Source organism: Equus asinus, chromosome 6 (genome assembly GCF_041296235.1).
Source record: "Equus asinus isolate D_3611 breed Donkey chromosome 6, EquAss-T2T_v2, whole genome shotgun sequence".
NCBI lineage: Eukaryota > Metazoa > Chordata > Mammalia > Perissodactyla > Equidae > Equus > Equus asinus.
In genome coordinates, this window is record NC_091795.1 from 75,582,899 (window position 1) to 75,591,045 (window position 8,147).

Consider the following 8,147-nt stretch of genomic DNA (forward strand, 5'->3'; position numbering starts at 1 on the left):
TGTAGGATATTTAGCAGCATCCCTGGTTTCTACCACTAGATGCCAGCAACACGCTCACCCCCCCTCCCCAGTAGTTACAAGCAAAAATGTCTCCAGACTTTGCAAAATATCCCCTAGGGGCAAAACTGTTCCTGATCAAGGATCATTGAGTGAGATCATGGTTTTTGTTTTTTGTTTTTTGTTTTTTGTTTTTTGAGGAAGATCAGCCCTGAGGTAACATCTGCCAATCCTCCTCTTTTTGCTGAGAAGACTGGCCCTGAGCTAATATCCATGCCCATCTTCCTCTACTTTCTATGTGGGACGCCTACCACAGCATGGTTTGCCAAGCCGTGCCATGTCCACACCCGGGATCCGAACCAGGGAACCCCGGCCGCGGAAGTGGAAAGTGCACACTTAACTGCTGCCCTACGGGGCCAGACCCTAGAGATCATATTTTTAAAGAACTAAAATTTATTTAATTTTAGAGATACTACTATTGTGCCAACCTTGCCTATTTCTTTTTCTTTCTTTCTTTCTTTTTTTTTTTTTTTTTTTTTGAGGAACATTAGCCCTGAGCTAACTACTGCCAATCCTCCTCTTTTTGCTGAGGAAGACTGGCACTGAGCTAACATCTGTGCCCATCTTTCTCTATTTTATACGTGGATGCCTACCACAGCATGGCTTTTGCCAAGCGGTGCCGTGTCTGCACCCAGGATCCGAACCTGCGAACCCCGGGCCGCTGAAAAGCAGAACGTGCGAACTTAACCACTGCGCCACCTGGTCGGCCCCCAAGCTTGCCTATTTCTTATGTGATTAATTTGTCCTGCACACAGTTGAACATTTGAACTTGAGAATACAAACTACAATGGACTCTGATTCTTTTTTTTTTTTTTTGAGGAAGATTAGTCCTGAGCTAACATCTGATGCCAATCCTCCTCTTTTTGCTGAGAAGACTGGCCCTGAGCCATCACCCATGCCCATCTTCCTCTACTTTATATGTGGGATGCCTGCCACAGCATGGCTTGCCAAGCGGTGCCATGTCTGCACCTGGGATCCGAACCGGCGTACCCTGGGCCGCCAAAGCAGAATGTGCGAACTTAACTGCTGTGCCACCAGGCTGGCCCCTGGACTCTGACTCTTAGATAAGATAAATGGGACCTTTAGCACTGCAGTTGAGTAGCATTTTCAACTAACTTATGAATAGCAGAACAAATATGATTGGATATTTTTAGCTTAGGGAGTTCTATCTTAAACCGTACATGGCTGATAAAAATGTAAAATCTAAGCTCTTAGGATTTCTCTTGAGTTAACCAGATGGTGTGCTTATCATCTGCCTACAAAATCTGTCCATTCTTTTCAAATAAAAAGGTATTTTTTACTTTCCACTTTAAGATCATGTGCTTTTAGATTCTTTCCAAGTGAAAAAAAAATCCAGGCTACATTAGATACTAAAGTAAACTATTACAAGTTCTGGGATCTTGGGACTTGAGATAATCTAAGGAAAATGTCACCTACCCTCATGTTTTTACCCTCACCTTCTTATATCTTCAGGTAACCTACGCTCCTAATCTATCCTTATAGGAACGGCAAACACACATACACTCCTTATTATGTGCTGGGCACCATTCTAAGCTCTTTTACATATATTTTAATTAAAATTTTTTCAACTTTATTGAGGTATAATTGCTATACAAAAAACTTCACCTATTTAATTTTATATATTTAATGTATACAATTTGAGGAATTTGAACATATGCATACAACTGTGAAACCATCACCACAATCAAGGCAGTAAACATAACTATCAAAATAAAATTTTTATTTTGACTTAATTTCAGAGAGAAAAGTTGCAAGAATAGTACAAAGAGCTCCTGGATACCTTTCACCCAGATCCACCAATTGTTAACATTTTACTACTTTTGCTTCTCCTCCCTCCTCTCTATATGCTCATGTGCCTATAGTAACTAATTGTTTTCTGAACCACTTAAGAGTAAGCTCCATTATGCCATTTTACCTCTAAGAACCTCAGTAGTGTGTTTTTTGCTAAAACCAAGGAAATTGTCATTTATGTCATACCACTATCTACAGAATTCAGATTGCACCATTTGTCCTAAAATGTCCTTTACATTAGAAGAAATTCCAAGATTATGTATGGATTCAATTGTCATGCCTCTTTAGTGTCCTTTAGTGTGCCACAGTTTATCAGTCTGTCTCTGTAGTAAATGACATGGGCATTTTTGAAAAGTACAGGCCAGTTGTATTGTAGATGGTGTCTCGGTTTGGATGTGTCTGACAGCTCCTCGTGATTAGATCCAAGCTATGCAATTTGGCAAGAACTGATGCTGAGTTCTCGTCATGCTTCAGGAGATTTGTCCCGTTATTAGTGATGTTGTCTTTGACATTGATTAAGTTGATATGGGCCAGATTTATCCACTGTTGAGTTATTAGTTTACCCTTTGTAGTTTGTACCCTTTTATCTTGTAGAGAGATACTTTGAGAATCTGTAAATATTCTGTTATTCCTCAAACTTTCACTAGTTTTAGCAACCATAATCATTACTATGATGGTTGCTTAATGATGATTCGCTAATTCCATCATTTCTTCTACATGGCTTTCTACTTTAAAAATGAACTTTCTCTTATCTATCTATCTATCTCTATTATTGCGGTCCTGTTCTTCACTCGTATGTTATATTCCTTTGCTTCTATTCTTTATTTTGATGTTCAAATTGTTACAGATTTGGTCAGTGAGTGCTCCTTCAAACAGGTTCCCGTGACTCTCACACAGCATGGAAAGATGTTCCAGGCGCATCTTGTACTTTTCCTGCCCTAGTCCTGGAATCACCCATTTCTTCATGGAGTCTTGCTTCTTTTTAATGGAGAATGGGATTTAGAAGCCAACATCCGGATGCTATGTGTGCTCATTGCTACTGGGTTCTATGAGCAAACAAATGGGAAATAGATATGTTTATATACATTTATACCCACATACTCATGTGAATATACACACACGCATACATAAACATATATTAACATTTAATCATCATTACAATTCTATGAAGTAGCTACTACTTTTACTATTTTCATTTTTACAGTTGAAGAAACTGAAGCACAAAAGAAGTTAAATAACTTGCCAAAGGTCTCCCAGTTAAGGGACAAGGCTGAGATTAGAATCTGGGCTGTCTGGCTATAGACCTACCCTCTTAGCATAAATATTTAAAGATAAAAGTATTTCCAGGGTTGAGAAGGAAGTTTATCCCATATTAGCTAAAACTCTTATTGAGTTCTTTGACCTTACTGTCATATCCTGGTTCTACTTGGGGAAGGGGAGAGAAGGGAACGTACTGCAAACCTGGGAATTAAGTCCAAGAAACAGACTTGACACAGCATTGCTTCTTCCCTCAGAAAACTAAAGGTTTGCAGCTGCACCAAACTTGCTATGCCGGGTTCTCTCTTCCCTAAGGATAAGTTGAGTCCTTCAAGGATTTTCAGGCCCTCATGGCAATAGGCTTCTGGTGAGCCTGCCCAGCAATCCAATGGATGTGCTCAGACTTCATCTCAGACCAAGCTGAGGCCCCATCTCCTGCTGCTTATTCACACTTCAAAGTACTTATGCAAAGCAAGAGAATTAGCGTATTTTTTAAAGTAGAGGATGAAGAGGATTGTAGACTTTTTAGATAAGGTCAAAGGAAATTTCCTACTTTAAAATTAATCAAGAAATACTTCATGGTATTTGGAAAGTTTTTAATGCCTTTCCAGAGAACACTTGCCTTGCTCATGACCATGTTGCTCTGAAGGGAGTAAAAATATTTAGAATGGCTTATAAGCCAAGTTTAATTCCGACCAGGAAGGTAGAGTTATGTCACGACATCAGTGTGAATTTATGCTTGGAAGATTTTCTAACAGCAAAAAGAAGAATGTTGAACATAAAGTAGACATATACCCTTAACTTTAGGAGTGACATCATGAAAGTAAAACAATTCAAGTGATACCAAGGCCAGGGATTCTTAAAGGAAATACAAAGGGATAGGAAAGTTTTAAAATGATAGTCTAACAATACAAGTGCCAGCAATTCCATTGACTAAGAAAGGGAGGTGTTCAAAGCAACCACCGTGCAGTGAATGGAGCGCTTATGTGAGCTCAGACAAACCCAAAAGATCAAGGATGAACAAAAAAATGTAAGATAAACTCTAAGGATGGTGTAATAGGGTCACCAGACTACAAATTATCTCTGCATACCCACACGTCCCTGGAAACTTGAGACACTGCAGCTCATGGGGATATGTTGAATTATTTACTACATGGTGCTTGGACAATTGGTTACCTATATGGAAAATGATAAAATTGGTTTCCATTTCACACCACAAACAAAAATAATTAACAGGAGGATTAAAGTCCTAAATATGAAAAGCAAAGATTTTAAACAAGGGAATGCTGAGGACAGGGAGAATATCCTTAAGACTTTGGGGTAGAAAGGAGTTTGTTGCTTTTTAAAAAAAAAAATTAGGGGCCGGTCCCGTGGCCAAGTGATTAAGTTCATGTGCTCCGCTCCAGCGGCCCAGGATTTCCCCAGTTTGGATCCTGGGCGCTGACATGGCACCGCTCATCAGGCCATGCTGGGGCGGCATCCCACATGCCACAACTAGAAGGACCCACAACTGAAAGTATACAACTATGTACCAGAGGGCTTTGGGGAGAAAAAGGAAAAAAAAAATCTTTAAAAACAATTAAAGCACACGCGAAAGAAAATGATTGACATTTGACTATGTTAAAGTTTAAAAATTCTGTACATCCAAAAATATCATAAACAAAGTAAAAAAACAAGCTGTAGATTGGAAGAATATATTTGCAAATGCAACTGGATGACAAGAAATTAGTTTCTTGAGTACATAAAGAACTCCTATAAATCAATACAAAAAGACAACCCAGTATTGTAAAATAATAATAAAAATGACAGAGGGTATGAAGATGCTCCTCTTCATTGGTAATCAGGGACGTTAAAACCACGAGGTACAGTTACATTGGCAAAAGTTAAGAATTCTGAGAATGTTAAGCATTGGAAAAGACGTGAAGCAAAGGGAAAATTCTGGTAAGAGGGTATGTTAGTGTATCCACTTTGGAGAGCAATTTGGCAACTTATCTTGAGGTAGAAGATGTGCATGGCCTAGGACCCAACAATTCTGCTTCTAGGTAAATTTTCCTTTAGAGAAATGTCACTTGTGTGCACAAGGGCTATGAAAAAGTACGTTCATAGTTACATTGTACGTAATAGCAAATATTTGGTAATAATCTAAATGTCCTATCCACTGGATGGATAAATAACATGCGATATATTAATTCAAGGAAATCCTGTACAGCAGCGGAAATGAATAAATTTACAGTTTTCTTTATCCCCACAGATGAAGCAGTATGCAGAATAATACATACAAAAAAGATAACATTGACATAAAATTTAAAACACTCAAAACAATCCTACATATTTTGCTTAAAGATATATACATATGTAGTAAAATTGTAACAAAATGCATGGACATGAAAACCACCAAATTTAGGAGACTCATTATTTTTATTGGGTGGAAAGCAAGAAAAATGTGATTATGGAGCACAAACTATTAGTAACACTTTATTTCTTAACACAAGTGCTGATTATACTAATCTGCATACTTTTTTAATGTCTAAAATGCTTCGTAGTATATTTAAAAGAAAAATCACCTTGATCTTATTTTCCTGACTGTAAGATCATGATAGAAATGTATTTCCTCATCATGATAGACAGGAATTACCCCTTTTCCAATCAAGCCTTTACGTTCTAGAATTTGGGTTCTTCTCCACCAGTGTGTGTGTAGAGAGGATAGGAGGTGGGTTACAGCTCCTTTGTATTTCAGTGGGTGTCATGGAAAAAAATTTTTCCAAGCCTTTGTTGGAAAGGAATTAACCTGGTGCTGACGATGGAATAGCAATGTGGAAAATACTGGTGCTTGAGAATGAAAAATGAGTAGCCTGATTAGAAAAAAAGGAGGGCTCCTGGGGACTGTGATGGGAATTGGGTTTGGGAGGTTTTCTAAAGAGGTTAAGATGTGTCTCTCTTATGTAGCTGTGACCAGGGTGGTCAAAGGTGGCATAAGTGCAGAGGCCTTGAGAGCAAAGCAGAAGTCTGTGCTGTGCCAGCCTGTGGTCAGTGGGGAGAATGGCACTGAGGGCACCCTAGTGACCCTTACAGAGCAACAGCGCCTACTAGATGGAGGAAGACCATCCCCCAGCAATAGGGTTTTCTAGAAGGAGCAACGGAAACAATGGAAAACTCAATGAACCACACTTCATCCTTTGCATCAGGTAAGGCCAGGATTTTTCTTAGGATCCAATAAAGGAGTTAGGGAATCCCACTTTCCACCCACATGGGAAGTTCCTTTAGCCAGACCTGAGGAAGTTCAGGTTAGATTTAATTCACTTTAGAAAGAGAAATGTGATGCTTCTTGCACCTGAATGATGATTCATTAAATTAATGCCAGAAAGCTACCACACAGAATAAGCAAACACTAGAGATTATCAGGAATATGCTCAAATTCAGAGATGCTTGTACATTGTTGTAGGTAATTGGAAGCACACAAAGCTAGGAGTCTCCTTTTCCTATCTTCTCAAGGGAGGAAAATAACCTCCAAACTAAGGGACCAGACCAACAGCAAAACAAGAAAACTCAGGTTCCCAAATAAGTGGCCTTGTACAACAGGAGCGTGAGATGAACCTATAGGCCGGGCTATCAGTGTGATTCAGCTTCCAAGAAAATAAACCCCACAGCAGACTGCACTGACAGACTTAAAGGGTCAGGCGACCAGAGGAAGAGAGATCCCCCTGGGGGCCAGTTAGACTACACCCAGGTCTGAGGAACAGTGACAGCCAAAAAGTACTCAGAGGTGAGTGAAGTTGAGTTTTCAGGTAACCATATTCTGTGACAAGCTGTTCAAGAGTATGCTGACCCACTTACAAAAAGCCTTGCATTTCCTGTGCTTTAAAAAGGTAAATATTATATAACTCTATTTTCTCTTACATAGATTTCTGAAAATCAATGAGCACTAAGTACATTTAGAAAAAGATTGTACAAAAGCTACTTACATAAAATGTCCATGTTTTAAGACTACGCACAGGGAAAAAAAGATAGAAATTGTATCAGGGTTCTCCAGAGCAAAGGAACCAACTGGAAGTGTGTATATATACACACACACACACATAAACATATATGCACATATAGGCAAAGAGATTTATTATAAGGAATTAGCTCACACAATTATAGACAAGTCCCAAGATATGCAGGGTGAGCAGGCAAGCTGGAGTCCCAGGAGAGCCAATGGTGTAGTTCCAGTCCAAAGGTCAGTTGGCTCAAGCCCCAGGAAGTGTTTGAGTCAGAAGGCAGGAAAAAACAGACGTCCTCCCAGCTCAAAGGCAGTCAGCCAGGAGGAATTCTCTCCTACCACGGGGTGGAGGGTCAACCTGTTTGTTCTGTCAGGCCTTCAATGAATTGGCTGAGGTCCACTCACCTTAGAGAGAGCAATCTTTTACTCAGTCTACCTATATAAACGTTAATCTCATCCAAAAATGCTCCCACAGAAACACCCAAATTAACACTTGACCAAACATTTGAGTACCATATGGCCTAGTCAAGCTTACACATAAAATTAACCATCACAGAAAGGAATATATCAAAATGTTATCAATTTATTAGATAATCGTTTCCCTTGAATTGGCCCTATATTTTGTTTTATTTCAAATGGCATACTGTATTTCTATATTCTAAATAACTTCTGCTTCTTTTTCACACTTTTAGTTTTGTATGTTCAATCACTTTTAGTTCTTGTCAAATTAATTTATAAATCTTTTGTGTGTGTGAGGAAGACTGTCCTGAGCAACATGTGTGCCATTCTTCCTCTATTTTGTATGTGGGATGCCTCCACACCATGGCTTGACGAGTGGTGCTAGGTCCGCATCCAGGATCCGAACTCCTGATCCCCAGGCCGCCGAAGTAGAGCGTACAAATTTAACCACTATGCCACCGGGCTGGCCCCATAAAAATATTAATTACTAAAACACTGTTCTCTGGAAAACCTAAACAAAAAATTGACGTCTCTGCTAAATACTTCTAGTGAGGCCAAATTTCTAAAAATATTTTCACATTCT